Consider the following 17222-nt stretch of genomic DNA (forward strand, 5'->3'; position numbering starts at 1 on the left):
TGGGTCTAAACCGTTTCTCAGCCATTTTCTGGGTTTTGGGTGAATGTTGAGGCTCTTATGGAAAGAGGTCAGTTTCTGCCACAGTGCGCACACCTTAACTGATGTGATGGAGAGCCAACAGTTTGTTGGGCTCTCGTGTAACTTTGGCTGGTCAGCCAATCCTTGTAGTCTTCAGCAGTTTTCAGAGCCTGTGGTTAAATATTTTTCTGTTTCTTGGGTATTCCCTTTAAGTTCTGACAATTGGCATCCAACCTTGTCCTCCATGGTGGACATTGTCAATTGTGCTCATCCTCAGTGTTAACTTTACCAAGTGCTTCAAGTATCATTGTTGCTGTACTGTATAAGAACTGGTTGATTCCTGTGATGATGTACTTAGTTCTGCTTTCACTTGGTCTCCTAGATGACCAGATATGACTGGAATGTTGGATGTAATGCAGAGTCAAACTTCAATCACAAAACTACCAGATTTATTGGCATAAATCTGGTAGTTTATACCAATAAATACCAGATTTTTATTGGTATAAATCTGGTAGTGCTTGTCTTACAGTCACAAGCTCTGGGTATCTTACTGTCATTGAATTTATTATAACTCCTCTGTATGGCAGAGTACTGTAGAGTTAATGTGAAGCTTTTGGTGGAATAATTATGAGATGCAGCAGAAAGGGTTTGTTATTTCTTAACATTGTGCAACTTTAATTGTTTTTTGATACATCCAACACACGGTATCAGACGCAATAATAGATGCAAACTGAAATTAGTTTTTAAGTATTTTTCTATTAGCAGTTAGTGTTTTAGCACAGTTTTCTTTAAAACGAGAGTTAAAGCGACATTAATTTTAGTTTTTTCTAGAGTATCTGTTCTCAGTGTTAGATGTCAAATGTGGGTGTAATTTACTTTTATTTCTTAGCCAGCAGTGAGAGGTAGATTTCATGACGTCCGCTGCTCTGGCTGCTTTGTCTTTGTAGTCTGACCACATGTGGGATTTTTTTCTTCTTTTTTTTTTAAAGCTGTAAAACAAACACAATGATTTAACATAATAAACCAACTGCTTTAACAGACACCGCTGTTCTTTTTTTTTTGCCAAGTCATGTTTTGTTTCCAGAACTGGACACCATCCAGCAGGCCAATGCAGGCGGCTGCAGGTGAATCCTAGCAGTAGCTCTGGGGGTTTTTAGGGAATTTTAGCTTACGTCAGCATTTGCAAGCTTTGCTATCCCCTTGTGCTTGCTGGTAGTGAATAGGATTGATTCAGTCTGCATGCAGATCGTTTCTACGTGGAGAACGTGTGTGTGTATCTACTAGTATGTGTTGTGTGAAGGGGTACCGATGTATGTATTCATGCATGTTTTGTTCTTGTTAAATAGAAACAGATCCTGAGGAAAAAATGTTCTGTACTTTGATGCTGCAGCTTGGTGTGTGTATGGTTGTGTGTGTGTGTTTCTCTTGGCACTACTCTTTATGTTTTTGATTAGGCAATGCTGAAGATTACTCACATGCACCAGTGGAAAGAACCGCTGATTATGTCCAAGAAACTTTCAGGGTTGTTTTTTGGTCCTATGTGGAGAACTGCACTGAATTAAAACCTGATCAAGTGTAAGACATAAAAATGTAAACAAGCTTTTCTTAAATTGATTAATCAAATCAAATAAATCTGTCTTGCATTCAAAGATTTGTCAAAAGTGGAAATCTAATTGAACATCCCATTTTCTGTCGCTCACAAATGTACACCATCAAGGACTAATGAAATTACGTCATAGTGACTCGCCTTCTTTCATAAGAAATAAAAGTGGAATGAAACGGCAGTCTTCAGGACCGCGGTGCAACAGACAGAGATAAATACGAATTAAAAACTAAGCCTGAATCTAAAATTAGAGCTAAGCTAAGAATGCAAACTTAATGCTGATACATCTTAACAGTAAAACAAAATATGCAGCTGACAGCCGCTGCTCTGGGAGATGAACACTAAAGAGGAAAATGTGCGATTTGCAAAAGTGACCGAGTGCCGCACAAATGTATGCACAGAGTCTGATTGATAAATAAATATAAATATTCTCAGTTATTTGATAAGTCTGTACATTCTGGGATCTGTATATGAATTAGTTTTTGTTCAGCTTACCAACTGGTGAAAGGCGTGAACAGCAGTGTGCCGAGTGCACAGCCCTGAGGGACTCTATTTTTTTGGAGATGCCTGATTCATGATAGTTTGCAACTTCCACATCTTGTTTATTACAGTGTCAACATGTGACAAAATTGCAAGGTGTTGATGCAAATACCCTTAGCTTGCCTTCCTTTTTTTTTTTTTTTGCCATTTTGTGACATTTTAAAAATCCGCTCAAACTTCACATATGACATTTGGATGGAAACATATCTATCAACACCAATGTGAATCCTATGTGGCTGTCATATTTCGCTCATAAAAATGAATTATAAAATACAGACCTAAGCACAACCGAAAAGAAAAACAGAAAAAAAAGTGGAGTGTGTCATTTAAGTTTAGATTTTGAAATTTGAAAAGATCTCATTTGCCTTTTCTAATAGGACTTACTTTACGTCTTTCTCTTCTTAATGGCGTTATTGCGAAAAATTTACAACAGGCAATCCTAGCATTTAATATGTACATCCCTTCATAACCCATAGAGGCTGCCGAGCCTCTGCATAATTTCACACAAATATGTGCTAAAGTTAGACCAGGCATCCAGCTCCAGCTATGCTGCAGAAGGCCAGATGGTGAGGTTTATTCTGGGACAGGTATGCTCCGTCTTACCGGCCTGGTTAGACGCTCTGACAAAATATCTGCAAGGCTTGTTTTTGTGTCCATATGCCATTTAATGCATTTACGCGTCTTGCATTAAAAACGGCTTTCTGGGGATATTTATTTTTCTTTTTTTTTGCGAACCTAAACTGTTACTTGCTAACTACAAATTACTTATGACAAGGCATTCATTCTGGTTGAGCTTCAACACACCGCAGCTCCTCGCAAATAGTTTCCAGCGTGGGAGATTCACTTGCTTTCAGGGTTGATGAAAAATTGATCCTCTTCTCCCAGACACAGCTTGACAAACATAAAACCACATTTACCTCACGGACAAACCGAGCTAGCAGGGAATCCCTGCCTCTAAGACGCTAACAGCCGGTTACTCAGCACACCAGTGATCCCCACTTTTTCTTCCTGATTGAGTGATTGTGAACTGATACAGGCTCAGATCGCTGAATTTCTTGGAGCTGCTCTTCGTTACCGTCAGTGGGGGTATTGTTTTGGTTCTAATTGTTGCCCGTGTTGGTCACCTATAAATTCATGGTTCTACTCCCTAGATGGAAACGTTTGCACAAGAATCAGCAATTAAAGATTCACTGAGAGGATTTACTTCAATTTTAGCCTGTAGGTCAGACTCCAGTTCATTTCTTCACTGACAATAAAATCCTTGGCTTCAGTCCATTGCATTGAGTTGAAGTCTCAGTGATGAAAGAACGCATAAATCGGAGGGAGAGAACAAGCTCAGTGGGTAGAAGTGGAATTTGGTAGGACCAAATCTGTTACATTTGATGTAATGTCAGCTTTCAGCAACAGACTTTGGGTTTCATTTTCATCCTCTTTGACAGACAAAGAAGTAGGACTTAAAGACAAATCATTAAAAAAAACAAAAACAAACGGGGTCGCAATTATAAGAAGTTTTCAAATGTTAGGTTAATATTTAATCTTAGCCTCCTTCTTATTTAACTTCCTGTTTCACAACTCTTGAAAGCCAAATCTGCAAGATAAAAGAATGTGTGACGCTAAATGATAACATTTGCCGTTTAAATTTTTTTTTTTTTGAGATGTCCAACTAGATTTGATTCTTACTGTGTATGCAGTTCATGTTAACTTGAATGACCAATATGGATTTCTTCTTTTGCACTCTGATAAACTCGTCAGGACGTCACCCTATTTGCAGTAAGGGTGTTATTTCAAGAAGGTACTTGAAAATGATATCTACACTTTAAGCATAAGCTGTGATAAAATACCGCCCTTTTTAAACCTTTTTAATGGAGGTTTATGTGCAACAATTTCAGTTTTTTTTTTGGAATGCCAAAAATGAAGCTTAAAAATCCACAACATTGACAGCAACTTTTTTGAAAAATTGCTGCAAAATCTGTAACATTATGACTGCAACAATCACAACAACAACAACAAAAAATCACCACCCACCCTGACTGAGTTGGGAATTTGAAGTTAACTCTGCAAGAGGAGGATGATGAACTACAGGAAAACATTTCTAATTTACTCACGATTATTCTCATCTTTTCTGCCACCGTGAACCTCTTTGCTCATAGCTGAAGAACCTCAAGGAGCACAGAGGCTTTAAACAACAACAAAAAAAAGCCACACTTGACATCTTCATCAGGCCAGTCTAAACCAAACAAACTAAACAGTGTCACCTCACACTGTGTGATGCATGTGTGAATTTAAATCACCCCTCCCCCCTTTTTCCCTCTCAATTGTCCCCCTATTCTCCCCCCAGCCTGCTGACCAGTCCATTGCAGTGCCTGCTGCAAATACCGTCGTGTTTTCCAGCAGGCAGACATACCAACGGAGGGTGCCGGTGTTTAGAGGGAGGAGAAAGAGAGAGAGCGCTAAAAGGAGGGTAAAAAAAAACAGAGTGGGAGGAGTGCAACAAGGGAAAGAGGGCAGCAACAGTTTTGCACAGAGTTCTGGCTGAATGGGAGAGGCGTGTTAGAGCGAGGACTCGCTGCAGTGCAGGTGGATCACAGCTGAGGAGGAACACTCTGTTTGGCCGTCCTGCAGGTTTGTACGGCAAATTCCCCCACTTTTAACAGCTGCTCGGGACGGCGCCCTTTTCTCTGCCGTAGTCTGAATGAATGGATGAATGGATGAATGAATGCTGTTGTTGTTCGTCATCTGTCAGGGCTGCCATAGCTCAACTTTCCACGCTTGCCGTGGTTATCTTCTAGACCTGCAGTGCTAAAGACAAGCTCATTGATTTTTATCTCGGAAATTAATCCTCCTCGGTCACTATGGTAACTTTATAGGAGTTTCTGCTGTGTGTGTGTGTGTGTGTGTGTGTGTGTGTGTGTGTGTGTGTTTTTTAAGTTCAGTTTTCTTCAGTGCAGCAGAGGCCATTTTTCCCTCCTTTCAGATTGAGTTCTTTTACTGTGGAGAAGAATAGAGCTGGGAGCTTTGAATGGCTTTCGCTCTGCATATAAGAGGTGCCGCCTTCTCAAGTGTCAGCATGCTTCTGGGAAGGTGGCGGGGGGTTGCAGAGGAGGGTGCGTGTGTGTGTGTGTGTGTGTGTGTGTGTGTGTGCGTGCGTGTGCATGTGTGTGTGTGTGTGTGGTGGCTGGTGCTTTATCCTTCTATCCCTCACCCATAAGAGATGAGTTGTTACCTGTGTTCTGTCTTGTACATGTCATAAAATCTGCGTTTATCGTCAGAGATAACTGGAGCTGCTTGGCTGCTGTCCCAACTTTTAACTGCCTGCACAGAAGGGGAAGTGCTGCATAGAAGAAGTGCCTCATTTCCAAAGCTGTTTGTTTGCCACTGTCAGAGTAGGGATAAGGAGACTTTTATGAGGTGCCAGTTTATTTTTGACTGTAGTTTTCTGCTCGCCCCCCCATAAAAGATCCCCTTTAATGGCCGTATAATCATCTGACCGATGCGGAGGTTTGTGGTTTTGCTATTTATTTCCATGACCCCCAAAATGCCTTCTCATAATGACCCTTTTTTGTTGCAGTGTATTGCTTGGAGTGTTTTCCATAACAATTTTAGTGCTGCTTGAAGACCCCTCTTTAGAACATAAAGAAATCACCGGAACCGTTTCAGATCAAGCATTTCTGACTTCGACACTCAGCCTTAACTCTCTGCTGCAGTGATCTGACTCGAGGCTGTAACCATCTGCAGATTCTGGGGCCCGGTTGAATCTTGTTAGTGCCGGAGCTGTTTTTTAAGGTGTGGAGTAAGATTTCTGCTTGCGCCGAAGCTCTCTGCACATCCTGTGGCGCACATCACAGTATCTGCAGGTGGGTCGGTTCTGATTCATACCCGAATTCAAACTTATCAATGTTTATCTGTTGAATCCGGAAGGTGCATCTCGATGACTTGAAATATCAGAGAAAGTGAATTGTTTCATTAGTTTTTATTGTAACATTATGTCATTTTATTGCACGTTGTTGTTATTTTTTTAGGTTTTTGTCATACTGGTGTCCTTTATTTACAGTTTTAGTCAGAAATTTGGCATCCAGAAAAGGGGGTAGGACCCTGAATGGCTGCGTTGAGGATTAATGTCATCAACACCCCACATTGTGTTTTTGTGCTTTTACCATCTCTAAGCTTTCGTGACCAAAATTAGAACAAACAGAGGCTTGAAATGTATCACAAACTTATTCCAAGGGCTCCCAAAAATCCTTTATATCCTAACTTTTTGGTGATATACCAATTTATTGTGATGTTCGTGGATTCGGTCGGCTACAATAGCGTAAGTTGGATTAACTTTCAATGTTGTTTTGATTCACGTCTGCTTTGATTCTATAAAGCTTTGATATGAAGGCAAAGTTCATCATGTTAATTGCTAATAAGTGAGGGAAATGTGGGTTAATCGCGAAGCAGGTTTAATATTTGACAATATTATTGCAATATTGTGTTTTCCTAAAGGATTCGGTGTATAAGCTTGTATGTTACCTCTTATCTTTTGGTTGTTGTTTTTTTTTTCCTGCTAGTTAGCACAGCTGGCGTTCTTCCCTGGCTGCTTTCAAATAAAGTCTGACATCTGCTCCGATAAGTCAGTGACACAACCTCATGCATCTTTTAGTCAAAATTAACTTCAAGATTCACCCCGAATCCCGCACTCGTCGGCATGGTGATGGCCTCGCGCTTTCACAAATTTCAGCTCGTTTAATCAAATATTTGTGCAGCTCGTTTTTTTTCTTCCAGAGAAGCAATAAAAGCAGGACCCTTGCTGCAGGCTTTGTTTGCTCTCCTCTGAGGGTTCCACATTGTTTCATGAATGACTTTGCGTGCTGAGCTCTTGAAAACGTAAAAAAGAAAAGAAAAGACGCTGCTGCTTCGGGCTAAATGATTTGCAGTCGCGCTGGTCTCGATTTCATCTCCCGAGGTCCTGCGCTAGCCCCACAAATCTTAACTCCACATGCCTGCTCTCGGGTCAGGGGGTTTGAGATGAGAATTCAGACACGTTTTCTCTCCGACTTATTTCGCTCCGGCTCTTAGAATTTTGATAACGTCCTTAAAGTCAGAATGTGTTCTCTCCCGGCTGAGGGGACCGAGCAAATATGTTTTTTGTGAAATACGGTCGTGTCTAAATCAACTTTAGTGCCTCTCCGGTTTTTTCCTCATGTTTCCAATTATTAGTGCTTACGGTTTAGTTTGTGCAAAAATTTCAAATCGGTTCCTTTAAAGTTTTTCATTCCAAGGAGTCAAGATTACTTAGTATCTTTTAAAGAGATGTTGCCTAAACACCTTCTTTTTCTTTTCTCCAGAGTTGTACTTATTAGGGCTGGTTATATGAACTGAGGCTGTGGTTATTTGTTTGTTGCGTCGTTTGCTGGCTTGCCATCCCATCATTATGTCATCGGCATGGTTTCCAGCTGTCTGCACCAGCTGGACTTGATTTTGTTTTCTGTAGCGTCATCTCCAACCACCAGCCTCTATGTGCATGTATCCGATGTATGCATGTGACGGTGAACACATGAATCACACCTTCATAAACCTGGGATTTGTCATTCAAAACTACCAACACAGCAGAGAGTCAGCTGGTTTGCCGTTTCACTTCATGGGATGGATGATTTGATTTGGTGACTTTGATTAGGACCTGATTAAACTGCTGATCTTGGTGTTGAGTTAAACCAAACGGGTCCTAAATAGAGAGAGAGAGACTTGGAACAAGTTAATCCAGAGTTCAGATTTTTTTTAACTTTTAGATCATAAAAAAAAAAAACAACTTACAAAATGGTAAACATTGGATCTGAAGTGTGCGTGCGTGCGACTCTCTTCAATCAGATTCTGTTTTGTTTTTTTAGTGCTTTGCGTACTGTAAAAACAAATGTGATGATTTGACCTCAACAAACCTCATCCTCCTGCAGGAGTCTGCTCAGAGTGAATTTATTTAGATATAGTCATCATTGGTCCAAACGCTGATCAAAACAATAATCAGCAATGTTGATGGGTAATGTAAAAAAAAAATATAAAAAAAGTAATGTAAATTATGAAGATTACCTGGGTTGGAAAAATGGGCACAAATTGGGATGTATGAAAACTGGCAAGGAGTTGAATTTGCTCCTAGCTTTTTAAAAAATTATTTTCCTTTCTAGTCTCTTCTTACTAATAATTTGACCAATTGAATGTAGTGTCAGATCATATATATATATATATATATATATATATATAGAGAGAGAGAGAGAGAGAGAGAGAGAGAGATCTCAGTTGTGGTACTGTATGCAGTGTTGCTATTCAAATAATTTTTCAGGGCTTTTATTAGCATGAATGAATGAATTTTCACTTTTCTGCATCACAAAAATAAAGCTTCAAAGAAAAATGTATTCAAACCAGTTAGCTAACATTATGCTTCAAACATCGACATTAGTTTAATTTGGTATTGATGTAATTTGTTGAGTTTCGTCACACAGTAAATGCTGCATAAACTTCTACATAATAAGATGAGGTAATCGTCTGGCTTCCTGCTTCTGCAGCACTGAATTTAAGCTTCTTGATGAAAATCCAGGGGTATGTGCAGCTTTTCCAGGCTCCTCGGATCAAACTTTAGGTTTCTAAAGGCAGATTCCAGCAAATGAACTCATCAGCTGATGGGGAAAGAACTCAACAATACATTTCATTTTGTAGAGGTTCGATCAACCGCAGATTTTTTTTTAAACTTCCTGTATACGTATTAATGATTTTAAAGATGCAATCAAAATACTCTGTGCTTTGGGAGCTTGAAAGTGGGAGTGAATCCAGACTAAGCTGCTAGTTTTAGTCATAGGATATATATTTAGATTTTGAAAACAGCTGCAGAGAGAGGATATAAACTAAGAGCACGTATCAAAAATATTTTTAGGATTTCATCTCTAACCCTGTGATATTTGCATGAGCGAGTACATTTGCCTGCATTTCTGTTAAGTTCTACATGTATGCAGTGTTTTCAGCTTTACTTGTTGAGTTGAATCACTGAGACTGTCATTAGACCAGATAAGCTCTTTAAAGGGTCCAAATTTCGAACCTTTTTTTTAAAAGTGAGCCAGGATTTGGTTCTGCTGTATCACTCAGCATCAAAGCAAAGCCGTTCCTGTTCCACTCTGTCTGAGGTTGGCGCTAAAACGGGAACGAACAGTTTGAAAGGTGTTTTATGAGCATTTTTATGTTTAACAGCTCATTGACTTTTACTATAATTTATTTCAAATGCCCTGAATGAGTGCTAATTTCTCAATTCCCCCCAGGCACTCGATAAAAAGGGAGTTTGGAGACAAACGCATCTAAACAGTGACGGTTCACCTACTGTAAGGTATTTAAGCTTGTATCCTTGGAGAAAAATATTTAAAAATGATCATCTCATGACTACTTGTGCGGCGTATTCATGCAAAAAACTTGCCGAAATCTAATAATAGTGGTTGAACAAACTTTATAATGTGATTACTCCAAAAAAAAAAAGAGAGAAAAAAGTTGGCAGTAACATCCGGTTACAAAACCCTGCAAAAATATAGAATTTTTATCACACAGCTTTATTTTAACAATTTTATTCTTAGTCAGATTTTTGATTTTTGTCATATTAGCAACTTCTCCCACGTCAGCTGTTAATCTCTGCAGCTCCTCCAAAGTCACCAAGGGCCTTTCTATTTGATTCTAATCTCCCTTCACTGCTACGCCTGGATTTTCTCCCATTGAAATGGATTACTCCGCTAGAATTTCAACCAGGGTAATCAGCGAACAGAAGAAAAGTAGTTGTGAACCATGTAGTATGGTTCCAAATATTAAATTAAAATTCACAGTCGCGGTTGTTTATAGCGCATGCAATTTCCGGTAAGTTTCATAGCGTCAATCTGGCGCATTATCACTAGCAAACATTAGCGATTGGGTGAAGTTTAAAATCTGCACATCTCAAGCAAGCAATTGTTTCTCATCAGCAGACAGTCCAGACCCTCTATGCAAAGCAAAGTGTAGAACAAAGAGCTTGGTTTTACCAGGCTGTATGTGCATTTAACACATTATTCAGATTTTCTTATTAAAAAATCACGTTATCTCCCCAATTCAACTGGATGGACTGCTTTTGTGTTGGTCTTTCACATAAAATCTTACTTGGGTCAGACATTGTGGCTGTAATGTAGATAAACGTGAAAACCTTGAAGCACTATGAATACTTTTGCAAGGCACTACCGCGACAAATTACACATTACGGTTGTATTCCTGGGATCAGCCACAATTTTTTTCCCCCAAACCAGTATCTTCATCAATCAGCATAAGAGCTTTTGTCTCTTGTCAGATGTTAAGTCTGATTTATAGAGTTTTCTTTATAGTATCTCCTTTTCTACTTAACTAAAGCCTGGAAGTCATTTACGAAGTCAGAGCTGGGGTTTAAACTGTCCAGAAGAGATAAATAAGTAGACCTCAGTGCGTAGATACTTTGGTTTGACGTCCCTGTTCCATCGGGGGAATTACATCAGTGGTGAAGAAGAGCTCATCGCTGAACCATCTGCGGTTGACGTTTGGCTTAAACCAAACCTAGTTACTTAAGAGGAGAAAATTTCCACCACTGCTGTTTTATTTTATTTATTTATTTATTTATTTATTTATTTATTTATTTATTTATTTATTTTAACATTCCATGAGAGCAAAACAGCTGGTAGAAAAATAGAAGAAATATGAGCTCATGGTTCACATTTTATTAGTTTTGTCTCTTTTTTTATTCCAGCTCACGTCATTCAGGAAAGGTTGGTTCAGAATGTTCATTCTCAAAATGAAACCTAAATTAAATGTTGCATTGTGAGGAGAAACAGGAGTACTTGGGGGGGATATGTGAAGGTTTTGTGTATGCGTTTGGAAGGAGAGGGGTTGGCCAAGTGATATTTGTTTGTGTGCTGCACTGATAGAGATGTAGCATAAGATTGTCGTGGAAGGACTATTTCAGCTTCTATATTCTGGTTTACGTAGTTTTCTGTCAGACATAAGTTGAAGTCGCGCACAGACATCTTCACTGCGTTCTGTGACTCGACGCGGTTAAGGCTATCCGTAACTAGCTGCTTCTCTTGCTAGCTAGCTAGCTAGCTAGCTTTTCGGCAAGTGCAACTTTATTGCCAGTTGGCTGGACGTTGTTAGTTTTCACCCCTGACTCACTTCTGTTACCAACCCATGCTAGGCGAGGTGCATTCTGTGTGAAAAGGGCAGAGCAGAGAGAAACACTAAGCCACTACCAAGAGCCACAAAACAAACCCCAGAAGTTTCCCAATTCATGCTATGGTTGATTGTAAATACAGCAAAATCTCCCAACCAATCCCAACATTTATAATTGTTTTCATCCTGTCTTAGCTTTAATTCAAGGTGGCATTAAAACGCTCTGAAAAAATCTTGACTTGATTTGACATGTATCACATTGGTAAATATCAGTTATTGACACGAACAGCAATAATAGATATAAAAATCAGCCCAAATTTTCATATAATTTAACTTTTTTTTTTTTAAATTAGTGAATAAGTTTTCTTTGATTTATAACTGTGTGGATTACTGGATTGTTGTGGACACAGGGAAATATTGTGTTCAATACTCATTTTACCCATTGTATTTATACATAAAACATCTGTTTATAAGGAATTTACCTTGTACTTTAATGTGGAAATGTGCATTGTTTCAGCTCCAAGTCTAAACTTCCACCATAAAATCAGCCAAAATATTACCTGCAGCAACACAGGACCAATAAGTCCAGATCGGATTATAGACCCACCAGCCAAACATCTGATCCAAGAATGAAGTTGACAATGGGACTGTTGCCAAATCTCAGTCCAACCTCTAATCTCTCCATCTTTCCCACAACCACAAGACGTGATGACGTGCGACATCAACAAATGTACATCCATGTACTTTCTGATCTGGGTTTTAGTTGCTAATTGGCTGCTAATTAGCATCAATACTGTCCCAACATTTGATTATTTTTGCCTGCTATAGTACAACTAGAGCTTTTGATTGCTTTTCAGGCATAAAATCAATTTTTAAAATTTTTTTTAACAAATTTAAAGAGATCCCCACACACCAAATCTCCACAAATCACTCCGAGCCCCTTTGAAGAGGCCACATCCGCGATTCTTCTAGCAGAAGAGAAAATTGGGTCCAGAGAGGGAAGACGGATGAAACCAAACCCGCACGAGTGTGTCAGAAAAGAGAACAACGTATAAATTTCACGGGTCAAGGGTTACGACGTTCAGACGAACCAAAGAGAAGTGCAGATTTAGACGTTTTTGGGGGTTGGGAGGTGAGTGGGTGTGTGGAGACGTTGCACATGGAAAAAAAATATAAATTTTTCATAGATAAGGGGAAGAAACGAGCGAGAGGGAGTTGCATTTTTAGTGGGAGGAGATGTTATGAATGTCTTTCCCCCCCCCCCTCTTCCATTGTCATTTCCTCTGCAGCTGGTGCTGGGTTGAGGGGGGAAAATAAAACATTACAGAGGAGATCTTAAATCTAAACATTGGTCCCGCCAGTGGGCTGGGTGCTCCCAACCACTGACACGCCTGCAATAAAACACAGCGCCTGATTTTTGTTATGTGCTGCTAATGATTGCAATGAGCTGCCAGGCAAAGAGTAAAATACATGGAAGCGGCACAAGCTTACTGCTAGATGAATAGTTCTTATAATCAAGCAGGTGTATATAGACAGGTGTACACATACATTATGGAGTGATTTATATGTTGTCGGGTAAGTTGTTTGGCGCTCTCTTTCATATATGTGTCTGTATTTAGTCTGACAGGAGTAATTCCCCCTGATTTATGACCTCGCATGAGGTCCTGACAGAAACCTCCATCAACCTCCTGCGTCTTCCCCAGGTCAGGTCTCCCTGGTGGGGCCTGGCGGCCTGCAGGTCACGACCTTATTAAAATACACTCTCGGTTGGGATTTTATTACTAGCATCTGCTGGACACCAGAGTTTATAGAGTGTGAGTCTTTCATATAGATTGTTACTTGTAACCAAGTCAAATACAGGTAGATATGTACCGTGGGACATATTTTATGGCAAATTACTGGATCCTTACAGTCTATGTTGAAAATGTAGTTCTTAATTCACTTTCAAAGCTTTAAATAAGTGATAATATTTCGAAAGACCCAATCTGACTTTTAGTTCTGAACTCTGATCTACTGTTTTTGCTCAACTTTGACCTGCAAGTTTGATTGGCAATGAAGGAAAACATAATTAAAACAGTTTTATATTTAGAAGACAATACTTTTTTTGTTTAGATGTAGCAGCTGCTGTGTGAGAGAGAAGTTTCAGCAAAACGGCTCTTTAGCGTCTTGTATTGGTGACTAACCTGGTTAGTGCAGCATTGCTAGGAATTAGTATTCCAGAAACAACTTGGAAATGGCTGCCAGTATTTCCTGCATGTTCCATTACAGATGGAGATGGAACTCTCTGAAGGATAAAACAACCTGGCTGTTCTCAGGTTGGTCTTACTGCAGTCTGCTGACAGTCTCTAAAGTAAATCACAGACATATCCCCACATCTTGGTTATATTTTTAAATATCTTCTTATCTTGCCTCCCTGTGCCTCTTCATTTTAAGCATTCTAGTGACTATGTGCATTATAACAGCTTATACTGGAGCTTGGGAAGAGTTGTCAGCTCAGTCTGCTGTCACTTCATCACTTCCGTGTGACGACTTCACAGATCTAAATGAAAAAAAAATATTTTTTACATTCCACTTAGCTTGAAGCGAACTCTGGACCGCCTACAACCCAAGGTCTCGGTTGAAGTGAACTATTGTGAGGTTCAAAAGTGTATGTGAATGCGAACAGACCAGTGACCGTTCCAAAAGCAAGAAGCGGACTATAGCGGAGAGCATTCTGGGTAAATGCAACCAAATAAACGCACAAGTCTATCGCTAGATGGAGAAATGCTGCGTCGTCTTTTACCGACAAGAGAAATCCTAAAATCTGATTCTACTTCAGTTTTGTTTACATTTTGTGAAGGAGGAAGTTGTGGTCAGGTCTTTCTAAGTTTCCCTCTGTAGTTCTTGGTGCAGTTCCTCCACAGGCAATTAGGGGAGATGGGTTTTTCAAATGGTTTGGGTCATTTGACACGGTGCGGTGTGAAAGCGAACCTCGGGAGCTGAAAATGTAACAAATGTTGCCACTTTGATCCCTAATCGAACCGAGTCTACCGGACTATCGGGTGTGAAAACACTCTTAGAAAGCCGCTCAGAGCCTTGAGGGAGACATCTTGGCTCGGGCTCACAAAGGTTGTCACGAGTGCCGCTGCGCCGCCTCATTGAGAGTCCGCCGTTTCACTCGTGCTGCCTGGGGTTTTGGCAGGTAATGAAGCCAGAGATATGGAAGTCATTAAAATTCCTCAGGAACATGTGGACACTTTGTTTATTTTTCCTCCCACGCGGGAGGGTGGACAGCTGCCAGGAGACCGCTCTGTCCTTCGCTCAGCAAGAAAGTGCGAGTCCTGAGGAGGACCGAGGAGGTGAAAGATGGATTAGTGGACGGGCGGGAGGAGAGTGACAGGACGAAGCTGAAACGATGATGGAAGGTGGGGTTCTGGATGGGGCGTGCAGGTCCGGGTTGGGGGAGGAGAGGGAGACACCCTCTACTGGACCACAAACAAAGAATCGGACAAATGAACGTTGAGGTTTTCATTCACCCGTACAGGATGGGGATTAGAAACGGATGGGTTCACACGGACTGCAGGGAAAATAACAGAGCGTGGGGACAAAGACGGATAGAAGGCCAAGGGAGACCAGATCAGGACAGGCAAAAAAGTAAAAAAAAACACAGCTGGAGAATGTCAGACTTAAACAATCAATCACTAGATTTAAGCACAAATTTAGTCCTTTTTTAACATTCCAGTTATGCTTTTAAAGACCAGATTGGATCATCAGATCCTTTTTTTTTTTTCCCTGGAAATCTTGGATGGGTCATTTCTGCCATTGCGTTCTGGTAAAGCCATAAGCGACGTGGGTTGTTAATAAGATTCACATGTTGTCTCATTTTCTGTGACGAGTTATTTCCTCCGAGTGCTTTATGTTGTTCGACTCTATCCACTTACTGGCCATAAATCTGCAGCTCTTTCCTTATAAACGTGGAAATATCCCTCTGCGCTCATTTTTAAACAGCGGATTTGAGACGGGCCTGCTGTGAAGGAGGGAAGGATTTGTGATTGGTTAAACAGAGAGGGGGACTTGAAAGCCTCACCGGGGCAGAACGCGAAACCCGACGACCCACAACTGGATTCTGCTGTGATCTAAGAGCCGAAGTAGGGGTGGGCGATATGGACGTATAGGTTTATCATGATGTTTTGTGGTACTGCTGTGAAAACGATAAAACTGACATGAAGAATTATTTCTTACTTTTTTTTTTTAGGTTAATATATGGCTGTTACTGTGTGTCACAGCAATCATAGCCCCACAAACACAAATGGTGCGTTCACACCAAACGCGTTACGCGTGTTAAAAACGCGTCCGACGCTTCAAGTTCGACGCGTGTGTACTTTGAATGCAGATGCTTGATGGTGCATTCACACCAAAAGCGTTTTGAGTGTCAAGCACATCTGGTTTACATTAAAAGTCCATGTGGAGTCACGTTAGATGCGTTAACCATTCTAAACCGGAACATGTCGCCAGTGACGCATGCAAAGTTGCAGTACCGTAATTCCGCCACACGTAGCGCTATCTGAAAAATTCCAACTATTTCTGAAAGGGGAGACAATGCACTTTCCAGCCAATATCGGGTTATTACGGTAATTTCACAGCTGCAGCTGCAGAGAGTGTAATTAATCCGGGGGGCACTCGTTTAATAGACTGTAAATTGTGAAAATAACTTTCTGGATATTGAAAGTTCCAGTTGTTATGGATACATGGGTAAGTATATCATCTCACAGGACATTTAAAGAACTACTTACAATTAAAATAAGGAAGACTTATATAGGCAGACATTTGAAACTTAGGCGAAAAGGGTTAAAATTGCTTTTGACGTTTTCCGTTGCCAGCCTGTTTGTCGGACGCGCTTGATGCGTCAAACCCTTCAAATTGCGCCGTGCTAGATGCTCAAAATGCGCCGTTACGGGCCCTCGAAGCGCCTCCAAATACATAGACTGTGAATGTAAACCAGACGCGCGAAACCCATTTGGTGTGAACGCACCAAAATACTGCTCTGGAAAAACATTCCCATTTGTAACATGCTTCTTCAGGTCACCAGTCTCATAAAGAAATTTGTTTTTTGTCACTAAACTGCACACACCAACTTCATTTAATCATATTTTCAAATGTTTTCACATTTATTGATACTTTCATTGAACAAACAGTGGAGAAAATGGTAAAGCTAATTATCCTGACAATATGGACGTTTGGGGGGTTTCAAACATCAGTTGTGACGATACATCAAAGGTCTTATCACGATAAATGATGATCAATACGATTACAGCCATTCCGTAACGCTGAAGTGACAAGCCTGCTCGTTCCAGCAGACAGCCAGTAAATCAGCAAACCTCCCAACCTATTCTTCTTCGCAGCGATGATACTCCAACAGGCCAGTGGCTGATGCCAACCTCCCCTCCATCTGTACATTTCGTAAACAAAGATAATCCGTGAGGAGAACTAGAGGACGTGGCAGGAGGAGGTAAAGGAGTCAATGTCTTGCTGTCAGACGAAGGAACATTAACTCAGAGAGTGGGAATGAAAGGATTTGGGGGAATGTCACGGTGCATAGCTGTGGTATCGCTGTGCAAAGCTAGTAAAATACATCTACACGATCCGTTCCACTCCAGGAGACGAAAGGCTCACATACCAGCCTGCTTTCCTGTGCTTGATCTATTTTGTTTTGTTTGTTTGTTTCAGTCTTACTCCGCAGCGTGTAGCCTGGAGGTGATCCTAGCCACTTTCAGCCTGTGTGACTAATTGGTGGATAATTACAGTGAAGTCCGATACTCTGATCAAAAGTCGTTTCCAAGACAGCAGTGGGCTTTCAAATAAATCAGACGGTGAAATTCCAATTTAACGATTTACATCAGCACCTGGTTGTTTA

The 17222-nt window shown here is 40.5% G+C and overlaps 1 protein-coding gene across 3 annotated transcripts in view; it reads left to right on the plus strand.

The window, feature by feature from the left end:
* The window catches only part of add3a (adducin 3 (gamma) a), a 108259-nt gene that overhangs the window by 24865 nt on the left and 66172 nt on the right, over positions 1-17222 (plus strand). The window contains exon 1 of one of the 3 annotated variants that reach the window (XM_007567611.2): positions 4596-4783. The exons of the other annotated variants lie outside the window; for them this stretch is intronic. The gene's annotated coding sequence lies outside the window, so the exon portion shown is untranslated. Of the gene's footprint in view, positions 1-4595; positions 4784-17222 lie in introns of those variants that run through there. 3 annotated transcript variants of the gene reach the window in all.

The sequence above is a fragment of the Poecilia formosa genome, unplaced genomic scaffold (assembly GCF_000485575.1).
Source record: "Poecilia formosa unplaced genomic scaffold, Poecilia_formosa-5.1.2 Scaffold211, whole genome shotgun sequence".
Classification (NCBI taxonomy): domain Eukaryota; kingdom Metazoa; phylum Chordata; class Actinopteri; order Cyprinodontiformes; family Poeciliidae; genus Poecilia; species Poecilia formosa.